This window comes from Arachis ipaensis, chromosome B8, assembly GCF_059453495.1.
Source record: "Arachis ipaensis isolate K30076 ecotype BB chromosome B8, ASM5945349v1, whole genome shotgun sequence".
Lineage (NCBI taxonomy): Eukaryota > Viridiplantae > Streptophyta > Magnoliopsida > Fabales > Fabaceae > Arachis > Arachis ipaensis.
The window spans coordinates 104,649,387-104,677,313 of NC_142443.1; the positions used below are offsets into that span (position 1 = coordinate 104,649,387).

Here is a 27,927-nt window from a genome sequence, read left to right on the forward strand (position 1 = left end):
TAAAGCCTTGTTGTGGCTTTTGATCCTTCCATGAGAAATTTGGATGATTTCTCCATGTTGAGTTATAGGTGTTTCCATAAGGTTCACCTAAGTAATTCACCTCTGCTATTGCAGGGTTCTCAGGATCATAGGCTTCTTCTTCAGAAGATGCCTCTTGAGTACTGTTGGATGCAGCTTGCATTCCATGCAGACTCTGAGAAATCATATTGACTTGCTGAGTCAATATTTTGTTCTGAGCCAATATGGCATTCAGAGTATCAACTTCAAGAACTCCCTTCTTCATAGGCGTCCCATTGCTCACAGGATTCCTTTCAGAAGTGTACATGAACTGGTTATTAGCAACCATGTCAATGAGTTCTTGAGCTTCTGCAGGCGTTTTCTTTAGGTGAATGGATCCACCTGCAAAAGTGTCCAGTGACATCTTTGATAGCTCAGATAAACCATCATAGAATATATCCAGGATGGTCCATTCTGAAAGCATGTCAGAAGGACACTTTTTGGTCAACTGTTTGTATCTTTCCCAAGCTTCATAGAGGGATTCACCTTCTTTCTGTCTGAAGGTTTGAACATCAGCTCTAAGCTTGCTCAGCTTTTGAGGAAGAAAGTACTTGGCTAAGAAAGCCGTGACCAGCTTATCCCAAGAGTTCAGGCTGTCTTTGGGTTGAGAATCCAACCATAATCTAGCTCTGTCTCTTACAGCAAAAGGGAAAAGCATGAGCCTGTAGACTTCAGGATCTACTCCATTAGTCTTAACAGTATCACATATCTGCAAGAATTCAGTCAAGAACTGAGAAGGATCTTCAGATGGAAGTCCATGAAACTTGCAGTTCTGCTGCATCAGAGAAACTAATTGAGGTTTCAGCTCAAAGTTGTTTGCTCCAATGGCCGGAATGGAGATGCTTCTTCCATGTAAATTGGAATTAGGTGCAGTAAAGTCACCAAGCATCTTCCTTACATTATTATTATTTTCGGCTGCCATCTTCTCTTCCTGTTCGAAAATTTCTGAAAGGTTATCTCTGGATTGCTGTATTTTAGCTTCTCTTAATTTTCTCTTCAGAGTCCTTTCAGGTTATGGATCTGCTTCCACAAGAATGTTCTTATCCTTGCTCCTGCTCATATGACAAAGAAGAAGGCACAGAAAAATAATAATAATAATAGAGATCCTTTATACCACAGTATAGGGATCCCTTTGTGAGTGGAAGAAAAGAGGGGGGACAAAGAATGTGATGTAAAGGAAGAAGCACAACTGTACGGATGGAAGAGATGTGAGATGAGATGTTAGGATATGAATGAATAAATAGAATAGGATGGGGGAGGTATAATTTTCGAAAATTATTTTGAAAAAGAGTTAGTGATTTTTGAAAAATGGTTTTTGAAAAATGTTAGAAATTTTTGAAAAATTTTTAAAATTTAAAAATAAAAATAATTAGTTAATAAAAAGAAATTTTTGAAAAAGGGGGAGATATTTTCGAAAATTAGAAGGAGAGAATTAGTTAGGTGGTTTTGAAAAAGTTAAGAAACAAACAAAAAGTTTGTTAGTTAGTTGAAACAAATTTTGAAAACCAATTTTGAAAAGATAAGTAGTTAGGAGGTTAGGAAAGATATTTTGAAAAGATATTTTTGAAAAAGATAAGATAAGAAGATATTTTTGAAAAGATATGATAAAATTAGTTTTGAAAAAGATTTGATTTTTAAAATCATAATTAATGACTTGATTCATAAGAAATCACAAGATATGATTCTAGAACTTAAAGTTTGAATCTTTCTTAACAAGCAAGTAACAAACTTCAAATTTTTGAATCAAAACATTAATTGATTATGTTATTTTCGAAAATTTGGTATAAAAATAAGAAAAAGATTTTTGAAAAATATTTTTGGAATTTTCGAAAATAACTAAGAATTTTGAAAAAGATTTTATTTTTGAAAAAGATTTTGAAAAAGATAAGATTTTCAAATTGAAAATTTGATTTGACTCATGAGAAACAATTTGATTTTAAAAAATTTTTGAAAAAGTCAATCCAAATTTTTGAATTTGATGAGAGAAAAAGGGAAAGATATTTTATTGATTTTTGAATTTTTATGATGAGAGAGAAAAACACAAAAAAAATGCAATGCATGAAATTTTTAGATCAAAACATGTGATGCATGCAAGAATGCTATGAATGTCAAGATGAACACCAAGAACACTTTGAATGTCATGATGAACATCAAGAACATATTTTTGAAAAATTTTTAATGCAAAGAAAACATGCAAGACACCAAAATTAGAATTCTTTAATGCTTACGCACTAAGAATTCAAGAATGCATATGATAAACATGAAAAGACACAAAACAAAAAATCATCAAGATCAAACAAGAAGACTTACCAAGAACAACTTGAAGATCATGAAGAACACTATGAATGCATGAATTTTCGAAAAATGCAAGATGCATATGCAAGTGACACCAAACTTATGATATGACTCAAGACTCAAACAAGAAACAGAAAAATATTTTTGATTTTTATGATTTTCTAATTTTTTTTGTTTGAATTTTCAAAAATTAATTGAAAAAGGAAAATAAGGATTCCAAAATTTTTAATATGAATTCCAGGAATCTTGCCATGTTAGTCTAAAGCTTCAATCCAGGAATTAGACATGGCTCACTAGCCAGCCAAGCTTTCAAAGAAAGCTCCAGTCCAAAACACTAGACATGGCCAATGGCCAGCCAAGCTTCAGCAGGTGATCATGGATCAGCAGCAGGTGGATGAGCAACAACTAATTTGCTCTTGATAACAAATTGCAAGCCTCAGTCCAACTGAATTTAGACATGGCTTTACAGCCAGCCAGGCTTCACATGCTTCATGAAACACTAGAATTCATTCTTAAAAATTTTGAATAAATTTTTGAAAACATTTTTATTTATTTTTTTTGAAAACAGATGAGAAAATTTTAGAAATATTTTTGAAAAATTTTTGAAAACAAAACGAAAAGAAAAATACCTAATCTGAGCAACAAGATGAGCCGTCAGTTGTCCAAACTCGAACAATCCCCGGCAACGGCGCCAAAAACTTGGTGTTGTTGCCGGGATTGGGATCTTTGACAACTCTTGCCGAAAACTCAGACGATTATTGGCGCCAAACAGGAATAAACAAATCCCCGGCAACGGCGCCAAAAACTTGGTGCACGAAATTGTGATGTCCAGGCTCAAAAAATCCCTGGCAACGTGAGCAACTTGGTGCTCTGATCTCAATACATAATTGTCACAACTTCGATACAACTAACCAGCAAGTGCACTGGGTCGTCCAAGTAATACCTTACGTGAGTAAGGGTCGAATCCCACGGAGATTGTTGGTATGAAGCAAGCTATGGTCACCTTGTAAATCTCAGTCAGGCAGATATAAAGTGATAATGGTGTTTTCGAATATTATATAATAAAATAAGGATAAAGATACTTTTTTAAATCATTGGTAGGAATTTCAGATAAGCGAATGGAGATGCTTTTCGTTCCTCTGGACCTCTGCTTTCCTGCTATCTTCATCCAATCAGTCTTACTCCTTTCCATGGCTGGCTTTATTCAAGGGCATCACCGTTGTCAGTGGCTACATCCCCTCCTCTCAGTGAATAATATGCTCACGCACCCTGTCACGGCACGGCTATTCATCTGTCGGTTCCCGATCATGCTGGAATAGGATTCACCCTCCTTTTGCGTCTGTCACTAACGCCCAGCACTCGCGAGTTTGAAGCTCGTCACAGTCATTCAATCATTGAATCCTACTCAGAATACCACAGACAAGGTTTAGACCTTCCGGATTCTCTTGAATGCCGCCATCATTCTAGCTTACGCCACGAAGATTCTGGTTAGGAGATCTAAGAGATACTCATTCTAGCTTATTTCATGTAGAACAGAAGTGTTTGTCAGACACGCGTTCATAAGGGAGAAGGATGATGAGCGTCACACATAATCATCACCTTCATCACGTTCTTGGGTGCGAATGGATATCTTAGAAGTGAAATAAGAAGAATTGAATAGAAAACAGTAGTACTTTGCATTAATCTTTGAGGGACAGCAGAGCTCCACACCTTAATCTATGGAGTGTAGAAACTCTACCGTATGAAAATACATAAGTGAAGGTCCAGGCATGGCCGAGATGGCCAGCCCCCTAAAACGTGATCACAGGATCAAAATACAATCCAGGATCCAAAGATGGTCAAAAAGACGACTAATACAATAGTAAGAGGTCCTATTTATAATAAACTAGTCACTAGGGTTTACATGAGTAAGTAATTGATGCATAAATCCACTTCCGGGGCCCACTTGGTGTGTGTTTGGGCTGAGCTTAAGTGTAGCACGTGCAGAGGCCATTTGTGGAGTTGAACGCCAGTTTCTGTGCCAGTTTGGGCGTTCAACTCTGGTTTTGGATCCTTTTCTGGCGCTGGACGCCAGATTTGGGCAAAAGGCTGGCGTTGAACGCCAGTTTACGTCGTCTATTTTTGGCCAAAGTATGGACTATTATATATTGCTGGAAAGCCCTGGATGTCTACTTTCCAACGCAATTGGAAGCGCGCCATTTCGAGTTCTGTAGCTCCAGAAAATCCACTTTGAGTGCAAGGAGGTCAGAATCCAACAGCATCAGCAGTCCTTTTTCAACCTCTGAATCTGATTTCTGCTCAAGTCCCTCAATTTCAGCCAGAAAATACCTGAAATCACAGAAAAACACACAAACTCATAGTAAAGTCCAGAAATGTGAATTTAACATAAAAACTAATGAAAACATCCCTAAAAGTAACTAGATCCTACTAAAAACATACTAAAAACAATGCCAAAAAGCGTATAAATTATCCGCTCATCACAACACCAAACTTAAATTGTTGCTTGTCCCCAAGCAACTGAAAATCAAATAGGATAAAAAGAAGAGAATATACTATAAATTCCAAACTATCAATGAAACATAGCTGCAATCATATGAGCGGGACTTATAGCTTTTTGCCTCTTGAATAGTTTTGGCATCTCACTTTATCCATTGAGGTTCAGAATGATTGGCATCTATAGGAACTTCAGATTTCGAATAGTGTTATTGACTCTCCTAGTTCAGTATGATGATTCTTGAACACAGCTTCTTTATGAGTCTTGGCCGTGGCCCTAAGCACTTTGTTTTCCAGTATTACCACCGGATACATAAATGCCACAGACACATAATTGGGTGAACCTTTTCAGATTGTGACTCAACTTTGCTAGAGTCCCCAATTAGAGGTGTCCAGGGTTCTTAAGCACACTCTTTTTTTTTTTTGCTTTGGACCTTGACTTTAACCGCTCAGTCTCAAGTTTTCACTTGACACTTACACGCCACAAGCACATGGTTAGGGACAGCTTGGTTTAGCCGCTTAGACCAGGATTTTATTCCTTTAGGCCCTCCTATCCACTGATGCTCAAAGCCTTGGGATCCTTTTTATTTGCCCTTGCCTTTTGGTTTTAAGGGTTATTGGCTTTTTCTGCTTGCTTTTTCTTTTTTTTTTTTTCTGCAAGCTTTGTTTTTTGTGCTGCTTTTTCTTGCTTCAAGAATCATTTTTATGATTTTTCAGATTATCAAATAACATGTCTCCTAGTCATCATTCTTTCAAGAGCCAACATATTTAACATTCTTAAACAACAACTTCAAAATACATATGCACTGTTCAAGCATACATTCAGAAAACAAGAAGCATTGTCACCACATCAATATAATTAAACTAAGTTCAAGGATAAATTCAAAACTCATGTACTTCTTGTTCTTTTGAATTAAAACATTTTTCATTTAAGAGAGGTGATAGATTCATAGGACATTCATATCTTTAAGACAAAGTTACTAACTACTAATGATCATGTAATGAAGACACAAACATAGATAAGCACATAACATAGAAAACGAAAAACAGAAGAAAGAAGAACAAGGAATGAATCCACCTTAGTGATGGTGGCGTTTCCTTCTTGAGGAACCAATGATGTCCTTGAGTTCTTCTATGTCTCTTCCTTGTCTTTGTTGCTCCTCCCTCATTGCTTTTTGATCTTCTCTTATTTCATGAAGCCTGATGGAGTGCTCTTAATGTTCCACCCTTAGTTGTCCCATATTGGAACTCAATTCTTCTAGGGAGGTGTTGATGTGCTCCCAATAGTTTTGTGGAGGAAAGTGCATTTGAGGCATTTCCGGAATCTCATGGTGATGAGCTTCTTGCGCCTCTTGAGCTCCATGACTGGGCTCTCTTGCTTGCTCCATCTTTTTCTTAGTGATGGGCTTTTCCTCTTTAATGAGGATATCTCCCTCTATGTCAATCCCAGCTGAATTGCATAGGTGGCAAATGAGGTGAGGAAAGGCTAACCTTGCCATGGTGGAGGACTTGTCAGCCACCTTGTAGAGTTCTTGAGGTATAATCTCATGAACTTCCACCTCTTCTCCAATCATGATGCTATGGATCATGATGGCCCGGTCTATAGTAACTTCAGACCGGTTGCTAGTGGGAATGATTGAGCATTGAATAAACTCCAACCATCCTCTAGCTATAGGCTTGAGGTCCAATCTTCTTAGTTGAACCGGCTTGCCTTTGGAGTCAATCTTCCATTGAGCTCCTTCTACACATATGTCCATAAGGACTTGGTCCAACCTTTGATCAAAGTTGACTCTCCTTATGTAGGGGCGTGCGTTCTCTTCCATGTATGGCAAGTTGAACGCCAACCTCACATTTTCCGGACTAAAATCTAAGTATTTCCCCCGAACCATTGTAACATAGTTCTTTGGATCCGGGTTCTTACTTTGATCATGGTTCTTGGTGATCCATGCATTGGCATAGAACTCTTGAACCATTAGGATGCCGACTTGTTGGATGGGATTTGTTAGAACTTCCCAACCTCTTCTTTGAATTTCATGTCGGATCTCCGGATACTCATTTCTTTTGAGTTTAAAAGGGACCTCAGGGATCACCTTCTTCTTGGCCACAACATCATAGAAGTGGTCTTGATGGGCTTTGGAGATGAACCTTTCCATCTCCCATGACTCGGATGTGGAAGCTTTTGTCTTCCCTTTCCCTCTTCTAGAGGATTCTCCGGTCTTAGATGCCATCAATGGTAATGGAAAAACAAAAAAGCTATGCTTTTACCACACCAAACTTAGAATATTGCTCGCCCTCGAGCAATAAACAAAAGAATAGAAGAAGAAGAAGAAGAAATATGGAGAGGGAGAGGGAAATGTGGTTTCGGCCAAGAGGAGTGTAGAGGGGTGTGTTGTGTGAATTTGAAGAAGAATGGATGGCTTTATATAGGGTAGGGAGGTGGGGTATTGGTTCGGCCATATGGGTGGGTTTGGGTGGGAAATTGGTTTTGAATTTTGAAGGTAGGTGGAGTTTATAAGGTAGGTTTATTGGGAAGAGTGGGTGGATGTGAGTGGTGAAGGTTTAGTGGGGAAGAGAGATTGAGGTGATTGGTGAGGGGTTTTTAGGGAAGAGTGTTTATGGGGTTGTGTGAAAGAGAGTGGTGAGAAGAAGTGAGTGGAGGTAGGTGGGGATCCTGTGGGGTCCACAGATCCTGAGGTTTTCAAGGATTTACATCCCTGCACCCCTTAGGCATGTAAAAATGCCTTTGTATCCAACTCTGGGCGTTCAGCGCCAGAACCATGCTCTGTTCTGGCGCTGAACGCCAGACAGATGCTCCTCCAGGGTGCGATTTTTCTTCTGCTGTTTTTGATTCCGTTTTCAATTTTTCTATTTATTTTGTGACTCCACATGATCATGAACCTAAGAAAACACAAAAAACAATAAAAATAAGAATTAGATAAACATTGGGTTGCCTCCTAACAAGCGCTTCTTTAATGTCAATAGTTTGACAGTGGGCTCTCATGGAGCCTCACAGATGTGCAGAGCTTTGTTGAAACTCTCCAACACCAAACTTAGAGTTTGGTTGTGGCCTCCCAACACCAAACTTAGAGTTTGACTGTGGGGGCTCTGGTTGACTCTGCTTTGAGAGAAGCTTTTCAAGCTTCCTCTCCATGGTTGCAGAGGGAGATCCTTGAGTTTTGAATACAAGGGAGTTCTCATTCCATTGAAGGACTATTTCACCTCTGTCAACATCAATCACAGCTCTTGCTGTGGCCAGGAAAGGTCTTCCTAGGATGATGGATTCATCCTCTTCCTTTCCAGTGTCCAGGACTATGAAATCAGTAGGTATGTAAAGGCCCTCAACCTTTACTAATACATCTTCTACTTGTCCATAAGCCTGTCTTCTTGAGCTGTCTGCCATCTCTAGTGAGATTTTAGCAGCTTGCACCCCATAGATTCCCAGTTTCTCTATTACAGAGAGGGGCATGAGGTTTATTCCTGAACCAAGGTCACACAGAGCCTTAAAGATCATGGTGCCTATGGTACAAGGGATTATGAACTTTCCAGGATCCTGTCTCTTCTGAGGCAATGTCAGTTGATCCAGATCACTTAGTTCATTGATGAACAAGGGAGGTTCAACTTCCCAAGTATCAATGCCAAATAATTTGGCATTCAGCTTCATGATTGCACCAAGAAACTTGGCAGTTTGCTCTTCAGTAACATCCTCATTCTCTTCAGAGGAGGAATACTCATCAGAGCTCATGAAGGGCATAAGGAGGTTCAATGGAATCTCTATGGTCTCTAGATGAGCCTTAGAGTCCTTTGGTTCCTCAGAGGGAAGCTCCTTATTGATCACTGGACGTCCCAGGAGGTCTTCCTCCTTGGGATTCACGTCCTCTCCTCTCCTCACAGGTTCAGCCATGGCGCTTATGTCAATGGCCTTGCACTCTCCTTTTGGGTTCTCTTCTGTATTGCTTGGGAGAGTACTAGGAGGGATTTCAGTGATCCTTTTACTCAGCTGGCCCACTTGTGCTTCCAAATTTCTAATGGAAGACCTTGTTTCATTCATGAAACTTACAGTGGCCTTAGATAGATCAGAGACTAGATTTGCTAAATTAGAAGCATTTTGTTCAGAGTTCTCTGTCTGTTGCTGAGTTGATGATGGAAAAGGCTTGCTATTGCTAAACCTGTTTCTTCCACCATTATTAAAGCCTTGTTGGGGCTTTTGATCCTTCCATGAGAAATTTGGATGATTTCTCCATGTTGAGTTATAGGTGTTTCCATAAGGTTCACCTAAGTAATTCACCTCTGCTATTGCAGGGTTCTCAGGATCATAGGCTTCTTCTTCAGAAGATGCCCCTTGAGTACTGTTGGATGCAGCTTGCATTCCATGCAGACTCTGAGAAATCATATTGACTTGCTGAGTCAATATTTTGTTCTGAGCCAATATGGCATTCAGAGTATCAACTTCAAGAACTCCCTTCTTCATAGGCGTCCCATTGCTCACAGGATTCCTTTCAGAAGTGTACATGAACTGGTTATTAGCAACCATGTCAATGAGTTCTTGAGCTTCTGCAGGCGTTTTCTTTAGGTGAATGGATCCACCTGCAGAAGTGTCCAGTGACATCTTTGATAGCTCAGATAAACCATCATAGAATATATCCAGGATGGTCCATTCTGAAAGCATGTCAGAAGGACACTTTTTGGTCAACTATTTGTATCTTTCCCAAGCTTCATAGAGGGATTCACCTTCTTTCTGTCTGAAGGTTTGAACATCAGCTCTAAGCTTGCTCAGCTTTTGAGGAGGAAAGTACTTGACTAAGAAAGCCGTGACCAGCTTATCCCAAGAGTTCAGGCTGTCTTTGGGTTGAGAATCCAACCATAATCTAGCTCTGTCTCTTACAGCAAAAGGGAAAAGCATGAGCCTGTAGACTTCAGGATCTACTCCATTAGTCTTAACAGTATCACATATCTGCAAGAATTCAGTCAAGAACTGAGAAGGATCTTCAGATGGAAGTCCATGAAACTTGCAGTTCTACTGCATCAGAGAAACTAATTGAGGTTTCAGCTCAAAGTTGTTTGCTCCAATGGCCGGAATGGAGATGCTTCTTCCATGTAAATTGGAATTAGGTGCAGTAAAGTCACCAAGCATCTTCCTTACATTATTATTATTTTCGGCTGCCATCTTCTCTTCCTGTTCGAAAATTTCTGAAAGGTTATCTCTGGATTGCTGTATTTTAGCTTCTCTTAATTTTCTCTTCAGAGTCCTTTCAGGTTCTGGATCTGCTTCCACAAGAATGTTCTTATCCTTGTTCCTGCTCATATGACAAAGAAGAAGGCACAGAAAAATAATAATAATAATAGAGATCCTTTATACCACAGTATAGGGATCCCTTTGTGAGTGGAAGAAAAGAGGGGGGACAAAGAATGTGATGTAAAGGAAGAAGCACAACTGTACGGATGGAAGAGATGTGAGATGAGATGTTAGGATATGAATGAATAAATAGAATAGGATGGGGGAGGTATAATTTTCGAAAATTATTTTGAAAAAGAGTTAGTGATTTTTGAAAAATGGTTTTTGAAAAATGTTAGAAATTTTCGAAAAATTTTTAAAATTTAAAAATAAAAATAATTAGTTAATAAAAAGAAATTTTTGAAAAAGGGGGAGATATTTTTGAAAATTAGAAGGAGAGAATTAGTTAGGTGGTTTTGAAAAAGTTAAGAAACAAACAAAAAGTTAGTTAGTTAGTTGAAACAAATTTTGAAAACCAATTTTGAAAAGATAAGTAGTTAGGAGGTTAGGAAAGATATTTTGAAAAGATATTTTTGAAAAAGATAAGATAAGAAGATATTTTTGAAAAGATATGATAAAATTAGTTTTGAAAAAGATTTGATTTTTAAAATCACAATTAATGACTTGATTCATAAGAAATCACAAGATATGATTCTAGAACTTAAAGTTTGAATCTTTCTTAACAAGCAAGTAACAAACTTCAAATTTTTGAATCAAAACATTAATTGATTATGTTATTTTCGAAAATTTGGTATAAAAATAAGAAAAAGATTTTTGAAAAATATTTTTGGAATTTTCGAAAATAACTAAGAATTTTGAAAAAGATTTGATTTTTGAAAAAGATTTTGAAAAAGATAAGATTTTCAAATTGAAAATTTGATTTGACTCATGAGAAACAATTTGATTTTAAAAAATTTTTGAAAAAGTCAATCCAAATTTTCGAATTTGATGAGAAAAAAAGGGAAAGATATTTTTTTGATTTTTGAATTTTTATGATGAGAGAGAAAAACACAAAAAAAAATGCAATGCATGAAATTTTTAGATCAAAACATGTGATGCATGCAAGAATGCTATGAATGTCAAGATGAACACCAAGAACACTTTGAATGTCATGATGAACATCAAGAACATATTTTTGAAAAATTTTTAATGCAAAGAAAACATGCAAGACACCAAAATTAGAATTCTTTAATGCTTACGCACTAAGAATTCAAGAATGCATATGATAAACATGAAAAGACACAAAACAAAAAATCATCAAGATCAAACAAGAAGACTTACCAAGAACAACTTGAAGATCATGAAGAACACTATGAATGCATGAATTTTCGAAAAATGCAAGATGCATATGCAAGTGACACCAAACTTATGATATGACTCAAGACTCAAACAAGAAACAGAAAAATATTTTTGATTTTTATGATTTTCTAATTTTTTTTGTTTGAATTTTCGAAAATTAATTGAAAAAGGAAAATAAGGATTCCAAAATTTTTAATATGAATTCCAGGAATCTTGCCATGTTAGTCTAAAGCTTCAGTCCAGGAATTAGACATGGCTCACTAGCCAGCCAAGCTTTCAAAGAAAGCTCCAGTCCAAAACACTAGACATGGCCAATGGCCAGCCAAGCTTCAGCAGGTGATCATGGATCAGCAGCAGGTGGATGAGCAACAACTAATTTGCTCTTGATAACAAATTGCAAGCCTCAGTCCAACTGAATTTAGACATGGCTTTACAGCCAGCCAGGCTTCACATGCTTCATGAAACACTAGAATTCATTCTTAAAAATTTTGAATAAATTTTTAAAAACATTTTTATTTATTTTATTTCGAAAACAGATGAGAAAATTTTAGAAATATTTTTGAAAAATTTTTGAAAACAAAACGAAAAGAAAAATACCTAATCTGAGCAACAAGATGAGCCGTCAGTTGTCCAAACTCGAACAATCCCCGGCAACGGCGCCAAAAACTTGGTGTTGTTGCCGGGATTGGGATCTTTGACAACTCTTGCCGAAAACTCAGACGATTATTGGCGCCAAACAGGAATAAACAAATCCCCGGCAATGGCGCCAAAAACTTGGTGCACGAAATTGTGATGTCCAGGCTCAAACAATCCCTGGCAACGTGAGCAACTTGGTGCTCTGATCTCAATACATAATTGTCACAACTTCGATACAACTAACCAGCAAGTGCACTGGGTCGTCCAAGTAATACCTTACGTGAGTAAGGGTCGAATCCCACGGAGATTGTTGGTATGAAGCAAGCTATGGTCACCTTGTAAATCTCAGTCAGGCAGATATAAAGTGATAATGGTGTTTTCGAATATTATATAATAAAATAGGGATAGAGATACTTATGTAAATCATTGGTAGGAATTTCAGATAAGCGAATGGAGATGCTTTTCGTTCCTCTGGACCTCTGCTTTCCTGCTATCTTCATCCAATCAGTCTTACTCCTTTCCATGGCTGGCTTTATGCAAGGGCATCACCGTTGTCAGTGGCTACATCCCCTCCTCTCAGTGAATAATATGCTCACGCACCCTGTCACGGCACGGCTATTCATCTGTCGGTTCCCGATCATGCTGGAATAGGATTCACCCTCCTTTTGCGTCTGTCACTAACGCCCAGCACTCGCGAGTTTGAAGCTCGCCACAGTCATTCAATCATTGAATCCTACTCAGAATACCACAGACAAGGTTTAGACCTTCCGGATTCTCTTGAATGCCGCCATCATTCTAGCTTACGCCACGAAGATTCTGGTTAGGAGATCTAAGAGATACTCATTCTAGCTTATTTCATGTAGAACAGAAGTGTTTGTCAGACACGCGTTCATAAGGGAGAAGGATGATGAGCGTCACACATAATCATCACCTTCATCACGTTCTTGGGTGCGAATGGATATCTTAGAAGCGAAATAAGAAGAATTGAATAGAAAACAGTAGTACTTTGCATTAATCTTTGAGGGACAGCAGAGCTCCACACCTTAATCTATGGAGTGTAGAAACTCTACCGTATGAAAATACATAAGTGAAGGTCCAGGCATGGCCGAGATGGCCAGCCCCTTAAAACGTGATCACAGGATCAAAATACAATCCAGGATCCAAAGATGGTCAAAAAGACGACTAATACAATAGTAAGAGGTCCTATTTATAATAAACTAGTCACTAGGGTTTACATGAGTAAGTAATTGATGCATAAATCCACTTCCGGGGCCCACTTGGTGTGTGTTTGGGCTGAGCTTAAGTGTAGCACGTGCAGAGGCCATTTGTGGAGTTGAACGCCAGTTTCTGTGCCAGTTTGGGCGTTCAACTCTGGTTTTGGATCCTTTTCTGGCGCTGGACGCCAGATTTGGGCAGAAGGCTGGCGTTGAACGCCAGTTTATGTCGTCTATTCTTGGCCAAAGTATAGACTATTATATATTGATGGAAAGCCCTGGATGTCTACTTTCCAACGCAATTGGAAGCGCGCCATTTCGAGTTCTGTAGCTCCAGAAAATCCACTTTGAGTGAAGGGAGGTCAGAATCCAACAGCATCAGCAGTCCTTTTTCAACCTCTGAATCTGATTTCTGCTCAAGTCCCTCAATTTCAGCCAGAAAATACCTGAAATCACAGAAAAACACACAAACTCATAGTAAAGTCCAGAAATGTGAATTTAACATAAAAACTAATGAAAACATCCCTAAAAGTAACTAGATCCTACTAAAAACATACTAAAAACAATGCCAAAAAGCGTATAAATTATCCGCTCATCAATGATGCTGAATGCAGAGACGACGATGCTAAGCGCACGGCAACGGTCATCACAGAAACGACAAGGGTGGGAGGCAATAGATAGCGCAGAGATGACGAGGTTGAGCAGCAACGGTGAGCACAAATATGACGTCCGTGACTGGTGACGGTGAGCACAGAGACTACGAAAGTGCAGCGACAATGAGTACAGTGGTAGGTGAATGCAAGTGAAGAGAATGAGGAGCAGCGACAAAGACGAGTGGTGAGCGAAGGTGAAGTGGTGAGTGATGAGTAGTGAGTAGGGAAGAGGAGTAACGGTAAGTGGAGAAAGGCAAAGGTGAGTGGTGAAGTGGTGAGGGGGAAATCTTTCTTCTCTGGCACGGTGGTGTGGGAAATCATGATTCACACTTTTCACAACTCCGCACAACTAACCAGCAAGTACACTGGGTCGTCCAAGTAATACCTTACGTGAGTAAGGGTCAATCCCACGGAGATTGTCGGCTTGAAGCAAGCTATGGTCATCTTATAAATCTCAGTCAGGTAGATTCAAATGGTTATGAGGTTTTGATAATTAAAAGATAAATAAAACATAAAATAAGATAAAGTTACTTATGTAATTCATTGGTGGAAATTTCAGATAAGCGTGTGCAGATGCTTTGTTGCTTCTGAATATCTGCTTTTCTATTGTCTTCTTCCAATCATGCGTGCTCCCTTCCATGGCAAGCTGTAGGATCCTCTCAGTGAAAATGGTCCTCTACGGTTTCTGCACGGCTAATCAACTATCGGATTTCTCATCTCGGATGAAAAATACCAGGTACAGCTACCGCATGGCTAATCATCTGTCGGTTTCCGCTAGTGTCAGAATAGGATCCATTGATCCTTTTGCACACTGTCACTGCGCCAAACATTCGCAGGTTTGAAGCTCGTCACAGTCATCCTTTCCCAGATCCTACTCGGAATACTACAGACAAGATTTAGACTTTCCGGATCCAAGGAATGCTGCCAATTGGTTCTAGCCTATACCACGAAGATACTAATCTCACGGACTCGGTCCGTGTATTATATCCCCAAGAGAATATACTCCGGCTGTCGTCCAATGACTACGTTGAACATCATGTAGACTGCTTTGTGGTTGTCAGGTACGCGGTTCTTGGCTAAGCGAGTAACGAAGATTGGGTGATTGTCACGAGTCACCCCTTCATTCTGACTTAACTGAATTAAGTACAAGAGTATATCTTGGAGAAGAAGTAGGCATGAATTGAAAGAAAAAAATAGTACTTGCATTAATTCATGAAGAACAGCAGAGCTCCACACCTTAATCTATGGGGTGTAGAAACTCCATCGTAGAAAATACATAAGTGAACAAGGTCTAGGTTTGGCCGTGAGGCCAGCCTCCAAAACGTGAACAATGGTCTATGATAGCATGCGAATACAATAGTAAAAAGTTCTATTTATATTAAACTAGTAACTAGGGTTTACAGAAAATGAGTAACTAAGTGTAGATAGTGCAAAAATCCACTTCTAGGGCGCACATGGTGTGTGCTTGGGCTGAGAATTGAAGCTTTTTCATGCATAGGCTATTCTTGGAGTTAAACGCCAGCTTGGATGCCAGTTTGGGCGTTTAACTCCAATTCCGGTGCCAGTTCTGGCGTTTTACGCCAGGAAGTTTTAGGCTGGCTTTGAGCGCCAGTTTAGGCCATCAAATCTCGGGCAAAGTATAGACTATTATATATTTCTGGAAAGCCCAGGATGTCTACTTTCCAACGCAATTGAGAGCACGCTAATTGGGATTCTATAGCTCCAGAAAATCCACTTCGAGTACAAAAGGGTCAGAATCCAACAGCATCTGCAGTCCTTTTTCAGCCTCTGAATCAGATTTTTGCTCAGGTCCCTCAATTTCAGCCAGAAAATTCCTGAAAACACAGAAAAACACACAAACTCATAGTAAAGTCCAGAAATATGATTTTTGAATAAAAACTAATAAAAATATAATAAAAAGTAACTAAAACATACTAAAAACTATGTAAAAACAATGCCAAAAAGGGTATAAATTATCCGCTCATCACAACACCAAACTTAAATTGTTGCTTCTCCCCAAGCAACTAAAAACAAAATAGGATAAAAAGAAGATAATATACAATGAATTCCAAACTTATCAATGAACTTAGTTCCAATTAGATGAGCAGTGCTAGTAGCCATTTTGCTTCTGAACAGTTTTGGCATCTCACTTTATCCTCTGAAGTTCAGAATGATTGGCATCCATAGGAACTTAGAATTCAGATAGTCTTATTGATTCTCTTAGTTCAGTATGTTGATTCCTGAACACAGCTACTTTAGGAGTCTTGGCTATGACCCTAAGCATTTTGATTTCCAGTATTACCACCGGATACATAAATGCCACAGACACATAACTGGGTGAACCTTCTCAGATTGTGACTCAGCTTTGCTAGAGTTCCGAGTTAGAGGTGCCCAGGGCTCTTAAGCACACTCTTTTTGCTTTGGACCATGACTTTAACAACTTAGTCTCAAGCTTTTCACTTGACACCTTCACGCAACAAGCACATGGTTAGTGACAGCTTGATTTAGCCGCTTAGGCCAGGATTTTATTCCTTTGGGCCCTCCTATCCATTAATGCTCAAAGCCTTGGATCCTTTTTACCCTTGCCTTTTGGTTTAAAGGGTAATTGGCTTTTTCTGCTTGCTTTTTCTTTTTTTTTTTTCGCAAGCTTTGTTTTTCACTGCTTTTTCTTGCTTCAAGAATCAATTTTATGATTTTTCAGATTATCAATAACATTTCTCTTTTTTTTCATTATTCTTTCAAGATCCAACAATTTTAACATTCATAAACAACAAATTCAAAAATATGCACTGTTCAAGCATTCATTCAAAAAACAAAAAGTATTGCCACCACATCAAAATAATTAAACTAATTTCAAGATAGAATTCGAAATCATGCACTTCTTGTTCTTTGGCAAATAAAACATTTTTCAGTTAAGAAAGGTGAAGGATTCATAGGACATTCATAGCTTTAAGACATAGACACTAGACACTAATGATCATGTAATAAAGACACAAACATAGACAAAACATAAAGCATAGAATTCGAAAAACAGGAAAATAAGAACAAGGAAATTAAAGAACGGGTCCACCTTAGTGATGGCGGCTAGTTCTTCCTCTTGAAGATCTTATTGAGTGTTTGAGCTCCTCTATGTTTCTTCCTTGCCTTTGTTGCTCCTCTCTCATGCCCTTTTGGTCCTCTCTGATTTCCTAGAGGATAATGGAGTGCTCTTGTTGAGGTCCATGAGCAAGCTCTATTGTTTGCTCCATCCTTTTTCTAGTGATGGGCTTTTGAGATGAATCTCTCCATCTCTCATGAATCGGAGTTGGAAGCAACTGCCTTTCCTTTCCTCTTCCTAGGGGTTTCTCCAGCCTTAGGTGCCATTAGTAGTTATGGAAAGCAAAAAGCTGAGCTTTTTTTTTTCACACCAAACCTAAAAGGTTTGCTCGTCCTCGAGCAAAATGAGATAGAAGGGAGTAGAAGAAGAATGATGCAATTAATTTTGAAAAGTTATGAATGTATACAAGAAAAATTAAAAAGAGTTGAAAAGAATTTGAAAAGATATGTATGTTTTGAAAACGTTTTGGAAGGAATTGAAAAGAATAAAAAAGAGAATTAAGAAGAATTGGAAAGATTATTAATTTTTGAAAATAGAAATTGAGAGATGAACGTTTAAAATATGTTTGATGCAAAAAATTATGAATTAAAACATGAAAAATTGAAAAAAATTGAATTGAAAACAAAATTACCTCCCTTGTGTCATCATGGCGTTAAACGCCCAGAATGCTATCCATTATGGCGTTTAACGCCCACTGGACTGCCTATTTGGGCGTTCAATGCCCAGCCAGATACCCTGGCAGGCGTTAAACGCCAGGATTCCTTCTTTACTGGGCATTTTTCTGAATGCCCAGAATGCTGCCATTTCTGGCATTAAACGCCCAGAATGCTGCCCATTCTGGCGTTTAATGCCCAGAATGATGCCTGCATGGGCGTTAAACGCCCATTCTGCTATCCTTACTGGCGTTTAAACGCCAGTAAGCCTGTCCTCCAAGGTGTGTTATTTTTTATGCTATTTTTTATTTTGCTTTAATTCTACAGCTATTTTTATAACTCCACATGATCATCAACCTAAAGAAAACATAAAATGGCAATGGAAAACAAATGTCTATAAAAATAAATATAATTAAATAACATTGGGTTGCCTCCCAAAAAGCACTTCTTTAATGTCAATAGCTTGACAGTGAGCTCTTAGAGAGCTTTACAGATACTTAGAGCATGATGGTGGCCTTCCAACACCAAACTTAAAGTTTGAATGTGGGGGCTCTGCTTGACTCTGTATTGAGAGAAGTTTTTCATGCTTCTTCTCCATGGTTACAGAGGAAGATCCTTGAGCCTTAAACACAAGGTATTCCTCATTAGGGAGCTCCTTAGTGGTCAGTGAACGTCCATTGAGGTCTTCTTCACTAGAAATCACTGCCTCCTCCTCCTCTATAGGTTCGGCCACTTTCGATATATTGATGGCCTTGCACTCTCTCTTGAGATTCTCTTCTGTATTGCTTGGGAGGGTGCTAGGAGGAGTTTTAGTAACTCTTTTACTTAGCTGACCCACTTGTGCCTCCAGACTGCTAATGGAGGACCTTGTTTCAGTCATGAAACTGTGAGTGGTCTTAGTTAGATCAGAGACTATGGTTGCTAAGTCAGAGAGGCTCTGCCTAGAATTCTCTGTCTGTTGCTGAGGTGATGATGGAAAAGGTTTGCTATTGTCAAACCAAATTCTCCGACCATTATTATTATTGAAGCCTTGTTGAGTCTTCTGTTGATCCTTCCATGAGAGATTAGGATGATTCCTCCATAAAGGATTGTAAGTGTTTCCATAGGATTCTCCCATGTAATTCACCTCTTCCATTGTAGGATTCTCAGGATCATAAGCTTCGCCTTTAGAGGAGGGCTCTTTAGCACTGCCGGATGCAGCTTGCATTCCAGTCAGATTCTGAGAAATCATATTGACTTACTGAGTTAATATTTTATTCTGAGCCAATATGGCATTCGGAGTATCAATCTCAAGAACTCCTTTCTTCTGAGTCATCCCATTATTCACAGGATTTCTTTCAGAAGTATACATGAACTGGTTATTTGCAACCATTTCAATGAGTTCCTAGGCTTCTACAGGCGTTTTCTTCAGATGAAGAGATCCAACAGCAGAGTGGTCCAAGGACATCTTGGACAATTCAGACAGACCATCATAGAATATACATAAGATGCTCCACTATGAAAGCATGTCAGAAGGACACCTTCTGATCAATTGCTTGTATCTTTCCCAAGCTTCATAGAGGTATTCACCTTCCTTCTATTTGAAGGTTTGGACTTCCACTCTAAGCTTGCTCAACTTTAGAGGTGGAAAGAATTTGGCCAAGAAAGAATTGACCAACTTTTCCCAAGAGTTTAGGCTTTCTTTAGGTTGTGAATCCATCCATGTCCTAGCTCTGTCTCTTACAGCAAAGGGGAAAAGCATAAGTCTGTAGACCTCGGGATTAACCCCATTGGTCTTAACAGTGTCACAGATTTACAAGAATTCAGCTAAGAACTGATGAGGATCTTCCAATGGAAGTCCATGAAAGTTGCAATTCTGCTGCATTAGAGAAACTAATTGAGGCTTAAGCTCAAAGTTGTTTGCTCTAATTGCAGGAATTGAGATGCTTCTTCCATAGAAGTCAGAAGTTGGTGCAGTAAAGTCACCAAGCATCTACCTTGCATCTCACCATTGTTGTTGTTTTTGGCTGCCATCTCTACATCTTTTTCGAAAATTTCTGTTAGGTCCTCTCTAGAGTGTTGTGCTTTAGCTTCTCTTAGCTTCCTCTTCAGAGTCCTTTCAGGTTCAGGATCAAGTTCAACAAGAATGTTCTAATCCTTGTTCCTGCTCATATGAAAAAAAAGAGAACAAAAAAGAAGAAGAATCCTCTATGTCACAGTATAGAGATTCCTTTATGTGAGTAGAAAAATAGAAGAATAGAATGAAGAAGGGAGAAAGAGAAGAATTCGAACACAGAGAGAGGGAGAGGGTTCGAATTTTTAAGAAGAGAAGTGTTAGTAAATAAATAAAATAAATAGAAAGAGATGAGAGAGGGAGAGTGTATTCAAAAATTATTTAAAAGAGAAGAAAAATATTTTTATTTTTATTTTAATTATTGGTTAGTATTCGAAAAAGAAATAAAATAGAATTAAAATTTAAAAAAATTAGTTAATTAAAAAGAATTTTGAAAAAGTTGTTAGTTGTTTTCGAAAATTAGAGAGAGAAAAGTAGTTAGGTTATTTTGAAAAGGCTAAGAAATAGTAAACTTTTTAAAATCAAACAAAAAGTCAAGTAGTTAATTGAAAAAGATTTGAAAATAAATTTTGAAAAGATAAGAAGTTAGAAAAAAAGATTTTGAAATTAAATTTTGAAAAAGATATGATTGAAGTTTATTTTGAAAAAGATATGAAAAGGAAATTAAAAAAATTTGATTTTTGAAATTAAAGTTAATGACTTGACAAACAAGAAACTAAAAGATATGATTCTAGAATTTAAAGATTGATCCTTTCTTAATAGGAAAGTAACAACTTGAAATTTTTGAATCAAAACATTAATTGTTAGTGATAAATTTGAAAATATGAAGTACAAATAAGAAAAAAGATTTTGAAAATCAATTTTAAAATTTTTGAAAAACATGAAAAAAAATTGAAAAAGATTTGATTTTTAAAAAAAGATTTAAAAAGGTAGAATTTTTAAATTAAAATTTTGACTTGACTAATAAGAAACAACTAAATTTTAAAAAATTTTAACTAAATCAACCCAAAATTTCGAATTTTATGAGTAAAACAAGGAAAAGATATTATTTTTTATTTTTTGAATTAATGAAGAAAGAGAAAAACAACAAAATGACACAAGACATAAAAATCTAATATCAAAACAAATAATGCATGCAAGAACACTTTGAATGTCAAGATGAACACCAAAAACACTTTGAAGATAATGATGAACATCAAGAACATATTTTTGAAAATTTTTAAGAAAAGAAAGACATGCAAGACACCAAACTTAGAAATTTTTAAACTTTAGACACTAATAATTCGAAAATGCATATGAAAAACAAGAAAAGACACAAAACAAGAAAATCACAAGATTAAACAAATAAAAATCATCAAGAACAACTTGAAGATCATGAAGAACACATGATGAATTTTCGAAAATTTTAAGGAAATTAAAAGAATGCAATTGTCACCAAACTTAAAATTTGACACAAGACTCAAACAAGAAACACAAAATTTTTGGTTTTATGATTTTATTAATTTTTTTCAAAAATAAAAATAAAAAGCTTAAACATAAAACAAAATTACCTAATCTAAGCAACAAGATGAACCGTCAGTTGTCCAAGCTCGAACAATCCAAGGCAACGGCGCCAAAAACTTGGTGTGGAAAATCGTGATTCACACTTTTCACAACTCCGCACAACTAACCAGCAAGTGCACTGGGTCGTCCAAGTAATACCTTACGTGAGTAAGGGTCGATCCCACGGAGATTGTCGGCTTGAAGCAAGCTATGGTCATCTTGTAAATCTCAGTCAGGCGGATTCAAATGGTTAGGAGGTTTTGATAATTAAAAGATAAATAAAACATAAATTAAGATAAAGTTACTTATGTAATTCATTGGTGGGAATTTCAGATAAGCGTGTGCAGATGCTTTGTTGCTTCTGAACCTCTGTTTTTCTATTGTCTTCTTCCAATCATGCGTGCTCCCTTCCATGGCAAGCTGTAGGATCCTCTCAATGAAAATGGTCCTCTACGGTTTCTGCACGGCTAATCAACTAATAGATTTCTCATCTCGGATGAAAAATACCAGGTATAGCTACCGCATGGCTAATCATCTGTCGGTTTCCGCTAGCGTCAGAATAGGATCCATTGATCCTTTTGCACACTGTCACTGCGCCCAACATTCGCAGGTTTGAATCACGTCCATTGATCCTACTCGAAATACCACAGATAAGGTTTAAACTTTTCGGATCCCAGGAATGTTGCCAATTGGTTCTAGCATATACCACGAAGATACTAATCTCATGGACTCGATCCGTGTATTAGATACCCAAGAGAATATACTCCGGCTGTCATCCAATGACTACGTTGAACATCATGTAGACCACTTTGTGGTTGTCAGGCACGCGTATCTTGGCTAAGCGAGTAACAAAGATTGGGTGATTGTCACGGGTCACCCCTTCATTCTGACTTAACTGAATTAAGTACAAGAGTATATCTTGGAGAAGAAGTAGGCGTGAATTGAAAGAAAAACAATAGTACTTGCATTAATTCATGAAGAACAGCAGAGCTCCACACCTTAATCTATGGGGTGTAAAAACTCCACCGTAGAAAATACATAAGTGAACAAGGTCTAAGCATGGCCATGAGGCCAGCCTCCAAAACGTGAACAATGGTCTATGATAGCATGCGAATACAATAGTTAAAAGTGCTATTTATATTAAACTAGTTACTAGGGTTTACAGAAAATGAGTAACTAAGTGCAGATAGTGCAGAAATCCACTTTCGGAGCCCACTTGGTGTGTGCTTGGGCTGAACATTGAAGCTTTTTCGTGCATAGGATGTTCTTGGAGTTAAACGCCAGCTTGGGTGCCAGTTTGGGCGTTTTACGCTAGGAAGTTTTAGTCTGGATTTGAGCGCCAGTTTGGGCCATCAAATCTCGGGCAAAGTATGGACTATTATATATTGCTGGAAAGCCCAGGATGTCTACTTTCCAAAGCTATTGAGATCGCGCCAATTAGGCTTCTGTAGCTCCAGAAAATCCACTTCGAGTGCAGGAGGGTCAGAATCCAACAGCATCTGCATTCCTTTTTCAGCCTCTGAATCAGATTTTTGCTCAGGTCCCTCAGTTTCAGCCAGAAAATACTTGAAATCACAGAAAAATACACAAACTCATAGTAAAGTCTAGAAATGTGATTTTTGAATAAAAATGAATAAAAATATAATAAAAAGTAACTAAAACATACTAAAAAGGGGTAAGTACGATTTTGGTCCCTAAAGTTTAATGCCAGAATCAAATTCGTCCCTCTTCTAATTTTGGGTTTAAAATCGTCATTAACGTTTTTTTTCGTATTAAAATCATCCTTTTTAATAAAATTTTTTGTTTTATTCCTAAACTACCCCTATTCCTATTTTAATAATAAAAATTATAAAATAAAAAAAAGAAAAACGCGTAAAAACGCGTTGGGGGAGAAGAAAAGGGTATGCGAAGGGGGAGGGGAGGGGAGGGGAAAGGAAGAGGGGGAGGGGGAAGGGGGGAGAGGGACGGTGCCGGGGAGCCTCCGTCGTCGCCGCCGCCTCCTCCAGAACTCTGATGATGATGACGATGAAGGGGGAAAGGACGCAGGGGTGGGGGGAAGGGGAGAGGGGGAAGGGGAGGGGGAGGGGGAAGGGGAAAGGGGGGAGGGTGACCGCCGCCGCATCGCGAGCCTCGCCCGCCTCGCCGCCTTCGCGCCTCGCGCGCGTCGCCGCCTTGTGAGCCTCGCCGCCTCTGCCTCCTTCTCCTCTTCTCATCTTCGCCGCGTCCGTGAACCGCCGCCGTGCCCTCGCGCCTCGCCCTCCTCACAGCATCTGCTCCTCCTCTACTCCTCCTCGCCCTTACTGCCGTGACCTCCTCCTCCTCTGCTCCTCCTACTCTGTTGAATCTTTGATTTGTTGAATCATTGTTGATTTTGAGTTGTTGGTTTAAGGTTGATCTCTGTTTGTTATTTGTTGTTGTGTTGGTAGTGGTGGTGGTGGTGGTTGTGTTGGGGGGAATGGAAGGAGACGCGGGGTGGTGGTGGGGGTGGGGGGAAGGGGTGACTGGGGGTGGGGGTGGAGGTGGTGGTGGGGGTGGGGGGGAAGGGGAGGCGGGGTGAGGGTGGAGGTGGGGGGAAGGGGAGGACGTGGTGTGGTGGTGGTGGGGGGGAAAGGGGAGGCGGGGTGGGGTTGGAGGTGGGGGGAAGCGGTGACTGGGGGTGGAGGTGGGTGTGGAGGTGGGGGGAAAGGGGACACGAGATGGTGGTGGGGGTGGGGGAAGGGGAGACGGGGTGGGGGTGGAGGGAGAGGGAAAAGGGAAGGGCATTTTTGTCCAAAAAAAAAAGGACGATTTTAATACGAAAAAAAACGTTAAGGACGATTTTATATCCAAAATTAGAAGAGGGAGGAATTCGATTCTTGGACTAAACTTTAGGGACCAAAACCATACTCACCCCTACTAAAAACTATGTAAAAATAATGCCAAAAAGGGTATAAATTATCCGCTCATCACGCGGGTTATGTGATTTGGTGAAAAGAAAACCAAAAAGATACATTTTTTTTATTTGTCCTTAGATACGTTAGAAAATACTTTTGAAACATCCAAAATATAACAAATAGGTTATTCTTCAAAAGCACTTTCTTTGGTAAAAAAAAGTATACCCATAAATATTAAGATAAGGCTATACTTTATAAATGATCTTCATAATATCTAAGGAGACACTTGATGACTTGCATCATCTACCTATTTTCTCATCATAAAAAACCATAGAATTGATAAACTCTCACTGATTCAATGCATTATTAAGAGATATATCATGAATTAGCAGAATATTATTTTTAAATTAGTTCTTGTATGCATTTCAGGAGAAAAGAGTAGAAAAAGAAGAAGAAAGCAAGCAAAAAGGACTGCGCGTGTCTATGGGCGTGGCACGCTAAAAAAATCACAGCAAGGGCGTGGCACGCCAACCATAGGCATGGCACGCCAGGCCTAGCCCCAAGAAAAGTTTGCTCAAGTTTTACTATAGGCGTGGCACGCAAGCCCTAGGCATGGCACACTAGGCTCAATTTCCAGAGAAGGATTCCCAACATAACACTATGGGTGTGGCACGCCAACCCTGGGCGTGGCACGCCAGCTCTTGTTCCCAGAGAAGGTTACTTAAGTTCCACTAAGGGCATCACATGCCAACTTTGGGCGTGGCACGCTAGTTATAGTCTCCAGAGAAGGACTCTCATGGTTTTAACAAGGACGTGGCACGCCAGGCTCAATCTCTAGAAAAGAACTTCTAACGTTTTAACAAGGACGTGGCACGCCAGCTATGATCTCCAGAGAAAGTTGCTGAGCATCTTACAATGGACGTGGCACACCAACCTTGGACATGGCACACCTGTAAGATCCAAGACTTTTAAAAAGTCCTATTTTGAACTAATCTCAAATCATATATTTATTTACAATTTCAATTTCAAAAATTCTTTTTATTGAAAATAATTTAAGGCAATTCTGATTAATTGGATTTGAAAATAAATTTAGGTTTTTATCCAAACTCTATACTTATGGATTATTTTTCTATTTATGATTTAAAGTTTTAGAAATTCGAAAATAATGAGGTTTGCTTATTTAAATCAGAATTTCATCTAATTTTACGATTATTGAATTAATTTCTATAATTAAGTTATAAAGTTTGTAGTTATGAAATAATAAGAATTTTATATGATTTGATTTTAGATCAATTATATTTATATCATTCAATACTTTAAGTTTTAAGGATAAAGAAAATTAATGATATTACTATGTATTTTCAATTAGAGAAATTGATTGAGGATCAATTAGTATTTTTATACCACAAATAATATTTTAAAGTAATTTTAGAGATTAAATTAGTTTTCAAATTAAGTCCCAAAATCTCTAATTCTGTACATAAACCGTAACCCTAATTTTTATCAAATTGAACCCTAACCACCCAAAACACCAACAACAGCCGTAGCCCCCCTCCTTTCTAACACAAACACACACACCCAGCAAAAAGGAAGAAGAAAGAAACAGAAAGGGAAAAAGAGAAGAGGGGGAGGACCGAAGAAGGAAGAGAGGAGGGAGGAAGGAAGGGAGGTGGCGCCGGTGGGCATCACTGCCACCGTCGCCGCCAGGAAGTCAGAACCGAGGAGAGAGAGAGAGAGAGAGAGAGAGAGAGAGAGAGAGAGAGAGAAAGCAGCAGCACCGAGAGGGAGAGGCCGCCGTTGCTGCCATTGAGCTCGCCGCCACCGCTGCCCATGAAGCCCTCGCTGTCGCAGGTCAGATCTGAAGCGCGAGAGAAAGACGCGAAGGAGGGAACCGTGCTGCCCAGTCGCCGTCGTCCCTGCTCGACGCCGCCTTCGTCAGTATCGCGGGTTGCTGCTATGCGAGTCACCGCTACCACCTCTGGGTCCACGCCGTCGTCGTTGCAAATGGGTGCCAGCATCACCGTCGTCCATGGGTGAAGCAAAGGAGAGAGATCCGCGAGGAAGGGAGGACTGCGACTAGTCCAGCCGCCACGCACAGTCGCCGTTCGTGTTGCCGGTGCCGTCTTCGTCCGAACCATCGCCAGATCCGCCGCTGCCAGAGCTTCTGGCTGAGCCTTAGCCACCGGGAACGCCGCTGCCGCCATCGAGATCCACTATCCGTAAGGATTTTAAGTTGGCTTTCATTCCTTTTGAGTTTCCGGAAGCTTTTCATCGCTGCATGTTTGTTACAGTCGTCGTCGCCGGAGTTTTGGTCGCCGCTGCCACTCGAGGTGGCTACCGGGGCTGCCGCCAAGCCGGTTCAGTGAACGCTGCAGTTTTGTTTTCTTAGTTTGGTAAGTAATTATTTCGGAAACCCCTGCGTTAGTATTCTATTATGTTTGGTTATAAACTCTGAGGTTTGGTAATTTAGGATCGAGTTCTGTATGTTGAATGCCGCTTTTAGGTTGCTGTGAGTGCTGCGAAAGTGATAAGGGGCTGAGTTTATGGTTGTCGTAGGTTCCGGGCTGAGAGGAAAGAGTTCGGTTGATGCGTTTGGGTTATGATTTCGACAAGTTGAGGTAGGGGCTTTTCATACAAACTAATTTATTTTAAATTGGAAATTGTTATAAATAGATATGATGCGCGAATTGCATTTCTGGTGATTAAGTGAGTCTCATGAATTGTTTGACTTGTATTGGATGAATATGATTGCCTGTTTGATTGAAATAATGTTTGATTTTGTCCAAAATGGTGGTTTCTGGTTGTTTTGAATTGAAAGGATTTTAGTAATTAAAGTCTGAATTTTCTTACTGGAAACTGATTTGGTCTTGAATCCCTTGAAAAAAGAGTTGAGGATTGGTTTGCTTGGGACTCGGAAAGGGTGGCAAAGTCCAAGTTTTAGGGGAGATGCTGCCAAAATTTCTATAAAATCCGAGACTTTACTTGAAACGATATTTTAAAAAGAGTGATTTATGCCTTGAATTGTATTACTGATAAATGAATTAGGTTTGAACTAATTTATTAAGATAATTATTATATTTTGAAAGTAAACTATTTTAGAAAAGAATTGTTTTAAAGTCGATTTAAAGATGAAAATAATTATGTTTTGGAATTTGATTGTGTAAGCAAATTTGGAGGAGTTTTAATGGATTTCGATTAACTAATTTCACTTTACGAAATTTTAGGAAAAGTTTGAAGTAATTTTTAAAGCTTTGATTTAGTAAGATTGAAATAATTTCCGAGCCTTTGGAAACAGAATTAAGAATGAAATTGAAATTGATTTTCGGTTTAAATGATTTAGTTTGAGTAAGTTGGTTTTGAAATTGGTTCGGAATATTTGGATACATGACTTGGTTCTGGTTTAAATTCTATTTTATTTATTTAAATAAAAAAGTTAAGGTTTTAGATGTTTTCAATAAACTTAAGGAAATGAGTTAGGTTATTCTCCCCTGAAGTATTGAGACTCTGTTGAGGAATTTTATGACCAAACATTGATTTAGAAATGAATGATTTTGAGTCTTTGAAAAGAGATTTTGAATTTGGCATGGTTTTGAGATTGTTTGGAAGTTCTGGAAAGTGGCTCCATTTTAAAAAGTGATTCTTGGCAAGATGTGAACTGAATATGTTTATTATTTAAAAGTAAATGGGCCAAGAATGATTTTGAAATAAGATATTGAGCCTGACTGATGGTGGATATCAAGATTGATGAGTTATTATTTGGTAGGCGTAAGTGCCAGGTTCATCCCGCTTA

At 38.7% G+C, this 27,927-nt stretch overlaps 3 non-coding genes across 3 annotated transcripts; all 3 read left to right on the top strand.

The window, feature by feature from the left end:
* The first annotated feature begins 475 nt into the window (after positions 1 to 475).
* LOC148549095 (small nucleolar RNA R71) lies at positions 476 to 583 on the top strand. Its single transcript, XR_015897473.1, has one exon. It is a non-coding gene; the product is annotated as a small nucleolar RNA R71 (small nucleolar RNA).
* Positions 584 to 9,505: 8,922 nt separating this feature from the next.
* On the top strand, positions 9,506 to 9,613 carry LOC148549096 (small nucleolar RNA R71). The gene has a single exon (XR_015897230.1). It is a non-coding gene; the product is annotated as a small nucleolar RNA R71 (small nucleolar RNA).
* Positions 9,614 to 19,170: 9,557 nt separating this feature from the next.
* Positions 19,171 to 19,278, top strand: LOC148549097 (small nucleolar RNA R71). Its single transcript, XR_015898297.1, has one exon. It is a non-coding gene; the product is annotated as a small nucleolar RNA R71 (small nucleolar RNA).
* The last annotated feature ends 8,649 nt before the right edge of the window (positions 19,279 to 27,927 follow it).